Raw genomic sequence first — 8,191 nt, 5'->3', positions numbered from 1 at the left:
TAGAAGAATTAAATTTGCATATTCAAGAATCTCTGTGAACTCCAAACAGGATAAAAATCAAAGAAAAAGCCACCTACACATACCCTAATCAAGCTGCTAAAATCCTAGGATAAGAAACCTTCTTAAAAGTAGATAGAGAATATGACACGTTTGATACAGAAAGTGATTCAAATAATCACAGATTTATAAAAAAAATTATGGGGGCAGACGGCAGTGGAATAACATTTTTCATTTGTGAAAATGGCAATTGTTCCCAGTTGATCTATAGATTTAATGTATACCCAAAATTCTAGCAGATGTCTTTGTCAACCCAGAATTCCATAGCCAGCAAAAAATATCCTACAAAAATGAAGGCAGAAAAAAACATTGCCATATAAAATAAAGCAGAGAGAATTCATTGACAGCAGATCTACTCTACTAGAAACACTAGAAGCAGTATTTCAGGCTATAGGGAAATGAAGGAAATCTGAAATACCAGGATGGAAGGAAACACAACAGGACTGGTAAATTTGTGGGCAAATATAAATTTTTCCCTTTTAAGTTCTTTAAAATGTGATTGAATATTGAAAATGAATATTATAGCATTATCTGACCAGGTTTTCAATGTATGTAAATGTTATACATAGAACAACTACCAGATAAAGGTTGGGTGTTGGCAAAGGGACCCATATGGATTGCAAATTTTCTACATTTTACATGAAGTGATACACTTTAAGCTCTAAGTAGTCTGTGGAAGGTTAGATGTATGTATTTCAATCAATAGAGCAACTCCTAAAAAAGGTGTAAAGAGATAAAGCTAAAACATCGAGATATCAAATCAAACAGAATGGTAAAAAAAAATATTCAAAATATCAGTATCTAGACTAAAGAGTGGTTGTTACTATCAATTCTACAGACAGAATATGTTTTAGATAATAATAGTTTTATATTTGCTAATATAAATTTGGTATCAAAAGATATTCACAAAAAGCAAACTCCAACTGAGAAGGATTCATTAAGCAAGTTCTCTCATACATTCAGGAAAGAAATAACAAAAGTATGGGAACTTTAAAAAAAAAAGTATTTGCCTAAGTGATTTTATGAGGCCAGTAGAACTGTAATGCAAAACCTGACAAAGATACTATCAAAGAAATTACAGAAAAACACTCTCATGAATACAGAAACAAAATATTATATATATTACTGGATTTGATTTCATAATAAAGATAGCATGTCATGACCAACTAGGTCTTATCCAGTAAATCAAGGTTGGTTTAACATCTGAAAATTAATGTAATTCACTAGATTGACAGAATAGAGGGAAGAAAACCCCATGATCATTTCAACTGATACAGAAAAATCATTAGACAGCATTCAATATTTGCTAATGATAAAATGCTCAGCAAACTGGAAATACTAAAGAGCTTCTTCAACCTGACAAAGAGCATCAACAAAAAAATTCAACCACTATATCATACTTAATGGTGAAAGACTAAATTGCTCTTCCTTGAGATAAAGGCAAGAATGCCTGCTTTCACCACTTCTATTCAAAAGGACCTCTATTCTTGAGATCCTAGGCTTTGAAATACAGCATAAAAGCAACCCCCCCCCCAAATATCACATACAAGTAAAACTAGCCTTATTGACACTATTTACAGATTTTTTTTTTCTATAGAAAAATCTCAGGCTAGAGGAGAACACAGGCAGTAACCTCTGTGACATTGGCTATATCAACTTCTTTCTAGAAAAGCAAAAATAAATGATTGGGACTTCATCAAAATAAAACTGCACAGTGAAGGAAAAAGTCAGCAAGACCAAAAGGCAACCTGCAGTATCCAGAATACATAAAGAACTTCTAAAACTCAATACCTGCAAAACTAATAATCTAATTAAAAATGGGCAGAAAACATGAACATTTTTCCAAAGAAGACATCCAGATAGTCAACAGTCACATTAAAAAATAAAGTTCAATATCACTCATCATCAGGGAAACATGAATCAAAACTACAATAAGCTGTCACCTCACACCTGTCAGAATGGCTAAAATCAATAATACAAGACACAGGTGCAGGTGAGGATGTGGAGAAAGGGAAACCCTCTTGCACTGTTGGTGGGGATGCAGACTGATGCAGACACTGTGCAAAGTACGTACGGAGGTTCCTCAAAAAGTGAAAAATAGAACTACCCTAAGATCCAGTAATTGCACTACTAGGTATGTGCCCAAATGGCTACAAAAATACTAATTCAAAAGGATACATGTGCCCCAACTTTTATAGTAGCATTATCTACAATAGCTAAATTATGGAAACAACTCAGTGTCCATCTACGGATGAATGAATAAAGAAGATGTGGCACATACACAAACACATATATTATGTGGATTATTATATAATGTAATATTAACCAAAAAAAAGAAATCTTGCCATTTGCAACAATGTGGATGGAGCTGAGGAGTATTATACTAAGTGAAATTAAGTTAGAGGAAGACAAATACCATATGATTTCACTCATATGTAGAATTTAAGGAACAAAACAAAGGAACAAGAGGGGAAAAAAGAGAGGGAAGCAAACCAAGAAACAGACTCTTATCTATAGAGAACAGCCTGATGGTTACCAGAGGGGAGGTGGGCGGGTAGGTAGGATGGACGTACAGGATGGGGATTAAGGAGTGCACTTGTGATGAGCACTGTGTGCTGTATGGAACTGTTGAATCACTATATTGGGTGCCTGAAACTAACATTACACTGTATGTGAACTAACTGGAATGTAAATACAAACTTTCAAACAATCTTAGGAAATTTACATACCAAGAATTAGAACAAGTGAATTTAGCAAGGGTGCAAGACAAAAAATTAATATACAAAATTATTGTATGCAGGCAGCAAATATTTGAAAAATAAATTCCATTTATAGTAATGCCAATAAAATATCTACAAATAAATGTAGCAAAAGACAACCAAGTCCCTTATACTTAAAACTACAAAACCTGACTGAGGAAAAAAAAATTGTCAATAAACCAATGGAAAGATACTCATTCCGTGCTTACTGGGTAGAGGACTCAATATTGTTAAGATGGCCATTCTCTGCAAATCTGTAAATTTAATGTACTCTGAACCACTGCTCTAGCAGATGTCTTTGTAAAATTAGACAATCGGCTTTTAAAATGAATATGAAAATGCAAAGGTTCTAGAATAATATAAATTTTTAAAAAGTACAGAGTTGGGGGTGCTTGGTGGCTTAGTCTGTTAAATGTCCAACTTCACCTCAGGTCATGATATCACAATTCGTGGGTTCGAGGCCCACATCAGGCTCTGCTTTGACAATGCATAACCTGCTTGGGACTCTCTCTACCTACCCCTACCCCTCCAACCCCATACTCCTGCTTTCTCTCTCAAAATAAATAAACTTTAAAAAAAGTACAGAGTTGAAGGGCTTAACCTAAACTGATTTTAAATCTTAATATAAAACTATTGTAATCAATACTGTTCCAAAAATGCACAAAGATATGATAGCTCGATGGAAAGGAGGTCCAGAAACACATCCACAAATGTATGGTTGGCTCAGTTTTGACAATTACAGTGGCATCAGTGCACATCTCCGAATCCTAGCGAGATGCCGAGGCTTGGGGTAAAATGCCATTACTCTTGCTTAGAATGAGCTGTTATTGACTGCAACATCTTAGTCGTTTACAGAATTTCCATGTTCACGTTCTCTCAGAATAACACCTACACTTTACAGCCACATGTACTTTCACTGTCATAACTATCTTCAGTATACCACTGGCTGAGAGGTTTGTCCTCTGAAACAAGGACTACAATTCTGTGAGGGATCAATCTGAAAGCAATTTAGAGAAACCTTTAAGCAATGTAAATAGCATTTCAGTAACATTAACAGAAAACTCTACCTTTTTGGGGTTGCATGAAGTTCAAGTGACTGGAAATACTATCTTTTTGGCATAATCTATGAATTAAGACTTTAGTCCTTCAGGCGGTCGGCACTGCATAGTCAGTGCTTGCCTAATGTTCTAGTAAGTCTTAAGATAGGAAAAGCAGATATGATCTCTGGGCTGAGACACTAATGATCTAATGTGGGAGTTAAGACAGACATATACCTGTCCCCCTTCTTCTCCATCTTTCTTTATTAAGCTTGTGATTACCCTAAGTCAGTGAGTCTGGGAGACACACTGGTTACCCTGCCTCCTCATGCAGGAAACTGCTAGAGAACAAGCTCATAGAGCTCGTGTGGCACGGACTGCAAATCCTGTAGGAACTCAGAGATGAGAAATCTCATAATAGGCCGGCGGTGGCGTTCGCAGGAGGTATCAGAGGTAGCGATAGCTCACCGCATGCAGAGGAAGAGAACAGCAAATACTGCTGATTGCCAAAAGGTTGTGGAAATGTTCCACTTGGTCTGCTGAGTAATCTTCCTTGAAGAGACAAAGTCAGACTTCTGAGTGTGTACCAGAGGTATCTTACAAAGTCAGACATAATATGAGACAGGCTAATTAAGGATAATATGAGAACAGAGAGCAGTTATAGGAAATCCAACTCCAGCAGGAAGTGAAGAGGAGTAAATTGCCTTTGCTATCTGGAAAGCACAACAGTGGGCATCTTGCTCTGTGGAGACGCTGGCTCTCAGAGCAAATGCTGTGGAAGCCCGGGAACAGCTGGGAGGCCGGGGCAGGGTTCTCCTTGTCTGGACGAGTTACCCGAGACATCATTTACTGCTTGTAGCTATTATTACACAAAGTCAGGATTTATCCTTCACATAGGAAAGGAGAGAAATATTTGTGGTTTTTGTTTTTGTTTTATACAGAAACTATTCCCACTGGGTCTGGCTAATACTGAGCCACAAATAACTAGCAACATTTAGAAGGAGAAAACCTCTTTAAGGCCCTAAGGTTTTCTTATATATCTGACTAAAAATGGCATAAAACCAACTATGGAGTGGTGGGAGAAACAGTAAATGAAGTAGACATTTGATGTAATCAAACCATGTACCACTGAATCCATGCCCAATGGCTACAGCTTTTGATTTTGAAATAACAAAAGTGACTCTTCAAACTCCCTCCCTTCAAAAACCCCCAAGAAAACAAAAAAATTGTATTAACAAGCACATGAAAAAGCCGAAAGTCATCACCCGTTTTAAAACAATGTATGTGAGTGTTTTAATGGAAGGAGAGTAGGAATGCGTATTTCTCGTTGGACATTTTTGCACACAAGAACAGAAAGAGAACTGTAAACAGTCTTGTAGAGCGGACCAGGACACTGAGGTTGGGCGAGGTGGAGTGTCTTTGGCAACAGAGCTGGGGACCAGTTTCTACTGGCCAATACCAAAGCCACTACTGAGCTGACAGTGATGGGATCAGAGATTAGCCAAAAAAGAGATGACCAGGAGGAGACTCTTCTGCAAGTCTGGTGCTGCTCATTACCACTTCAGAATCTACCTAATTTTTCCTTTCAATAAAGAATATGTAAATATGAAAATCTTCTTACATTTCTCATTTTCAAGCCCATCCTTGATTTCACTCCTAGTTTTCCACTGCTCTCTTCCCTTCATAACCCTCTCCATCAAATTTTGTACCCATCAACTGGGGACTTCTCCGCCCATTATTATTGAGGCACTTATTTCTAAAAGTATGGCTCCCAAAGGAAGCCCCAGCTGCAAAACCGAAAATTAGTCCTATATATTAAACTGTGCTTTTTCTCTTCCTTGGAAAAATTGTTCACAGTCACAGACTTCTGGGAGGTTGGAAACAAAAGCATTGCTTCTGTGAATGCAGTAACACACCAGGCTGGAGGGAGAGTTACAGTATAATTTATGTCTTTTTCGCTCAGGGCTGGTCCAAGGGCCTATGGGTATACATGGTGAGAGCCAAAGGACTCCCTGTTCCTAAAATTGCCCTCTTGCTGCCTGCTGGGGCACAGAATCCTCAGTATTTTTGTGTCTATATTTACTTAAAGCCACTGCTAAAATGCAAATTCATTACCTGTGGGCAAGGTGGCACATCTTACCTCTGAGTCACATTCTGGTATTAATTATTTGAATGCATAAATATGTATAAGGACATACAAAGTCTTGAGGGAATGGGATGAGAGGGCAGGTGTATGAGAAGAGGGGGAAAGGGAAAATGAATCAGCACAGGGAACTGGCAGAGAGCAGATGAAAAGTCACCACGTGAATATGTAACGGGGTGCTGTGGGAGGGGCAGCAATGCCAGTGTAACTTCTAAAAAGTTTGTCTAGGGCTAGCTCCTGTGTCTTTACTCTAAACCAGGTCACCTTCTTCCCAACAGCAGGAGAAGATCAGCCCTGGGGGCTTGATCTATTTATACAGGAGAAATGCTCCACTGGGCTGCTCCTGTGGAGAAACCTAGACCTTTGGTGATTTCCTCTAATGATACTGCTTCCTGAGAGCTGGGACAAAAGCAACCAAGTCCTTGCCTGGCACGGCTGACAGATGGACAGCCAGTTATGAAAGCTACTGTAAGTCATCTGCCTTTACTTAAAGTGGACATGTTGACCACACATAAGCGCTTACTGCTTTTGGCTCTTTCATCCCTGGGGCAAATTCCCTGTGAGAAAATTCTGTTTGGCAATTCATATATACCAACTCCATATATTCTTGTTTTTAGCTTAAAATCAAATTCCTAGGCAGTTAGCTAAAACAAAGGGACTCAATGAAATCTGGATATTGACAAAAAATTCAGAACCAAACACATATCATGGTAACACTTGCTTCAGTCCTAAATTTACCTGAGAACCCAAGGGAAACTTCTCTTATATTTAACGACTGTGATTAGCCCAGGTGGTTTATAGTTTTGTGAAATGCGCGCTCTGTTTGTATAGTCAGATGTAAATCTCCCCCAGTCACTGCTATCACCTGTGGGCCACAATGTGCAACGAGACACCAAATCTCCAGAGACTAGCTCTGGGTCCACCATTTAAATAAATCTTGCTCTAATGCTGCATCTCTTAAGCAATAAAGAATCTGCTCAAGAAAAACAAGGGGATGGAGGAGGACAAATTAAAAAATATTGATGGAAAGTAAATGTTTAAATTTCTTTAGTTCAATGAAATATACGAAATCCCACTGGGTAATTCAACAGTAAAACTGAGTTCTGGCTCAAGCATGCACATTAAAGGCCAGTAGCTTTCTGAGGCTGCAATAAGATGCATTGTGAGGATTTCTGAAGTCAGCCTCAGTACTAAGGGTAAGAGCCTCTACTCCTAAAAGAAGGGAGATTTTTCAAATGCCCACCACTCCCACTCTGAGAGTATGAGAAGTAAAAATAGAAGCCACTTGACTGAGTGACAAATGATATCACTTAAAATATCACATTCAGAATGGGATAAGTTACTCTGAGCAACAGGTAGAAAAAAGTGACAAAATCACCCCTTACTGAATAGTCATCATAAGAGCCATCATTTACTGAGGGCTTTATGTGCGTCAGGTACTGTTTTAAATGTTTTTCATGTAACCCATTTTCTATCAATATGTAACTTTGTGCATACTAATCTGAATATTAAACACATCTCACGTTTTTCCAGAAGCAACAGCACAAACATTTCCACTGTCGGAAGTTCTGGACTAGAGATCAGGAGACAAGAATTCTGAACAGTGGTTTCCTTAACAAGTTGTGTTGGTGAGTACATCACACAATATTTTCCTGGACTTCGGAAATGAAAGCACCAGTTCTTGACTTTTCTGAGCATGAGGGCTCCTGTGTAAAATTAATTTTATGATTTCTTTGTACCACATCCACCCTGATAATAAGAACTGTATGTTTTACAATGGCTGACAGAAGAAATACAACCTGATAAAAAGCTACTATGAATTCAACAAAGTTCTGAAATGAATTTTTATTTTATTAATTACAAGAGTAAAATAGGGCCATATGTGTATATATACACGTGCCCACACACATACACACAACATATTATTCTGTCTTAAAAGCTTGATGTACACTCGGAACACTTGCATTACGTTGGAGAACCAAACAGCATTCTTCTCAAAGCTAGAGCAAACTATCTTAAAATAGTATGGAACCACAAAAAACCCTGAATAGCCAAAGTAATATTGAAGAAGAAAACCAAAATGGGAGGCATCACAATCCCAGAATTTAACCTCTACTACAAAGCTGTCATCATCAAGACAGTATGGTATTGGCACAAAAACAGATACATGGACCAATGGAATAGAACAGAGAGCC

At 38.0% G+C, this 8,191-nt stretch overlaps 1 protein-coding gene and 1 long non-coding RNA gene across 2 annotated transcripts in view; one reads left to right on the top strand and one right to left on the bottom strand.

The window, feature by feature from the left end:
* FER (FER tyrosine kinase) overlaps window positions 1–8,191 on the bottom strand; it is a 401,294-nt gene that overhangs the window by 18,544 nt on the left and 374,559 nt on the right. The window lies entirely within an intron of this gene.
* On the top strand, window positions 6,288–7,821 carry LOC115294710. Its single transcript, XR_003910081.1, has 2 exons — window positions 6,288–6,464; window positions 7,530–7,821. It is a non-coding gene; the product is annotated as an uncharacterized LOC115294710 (long non-coding RNA).

The sequence above is a fragment of the Suricata suricatta genome, chromosome 6, assembly GCF_006229205.1.
Source record: "Suricata suricatta isolate VVHF042 chromosome 6, meerkat_22Aug2017_6uvM2_HiC, whole genome shotgun sequence".
NCBI classification, from domain to species: domain Eukaryota; kingdom Metazoa; phylum Chordata; class Mammalia; order Carnivora; family Herpestidae; genus Suricata; species Suricata suricatta.
The sequence above is the reverse complement of the archived record's forward strand: the minus strand, read 5'-3'. Positions and strand labels throughout refer to the sequence as shown.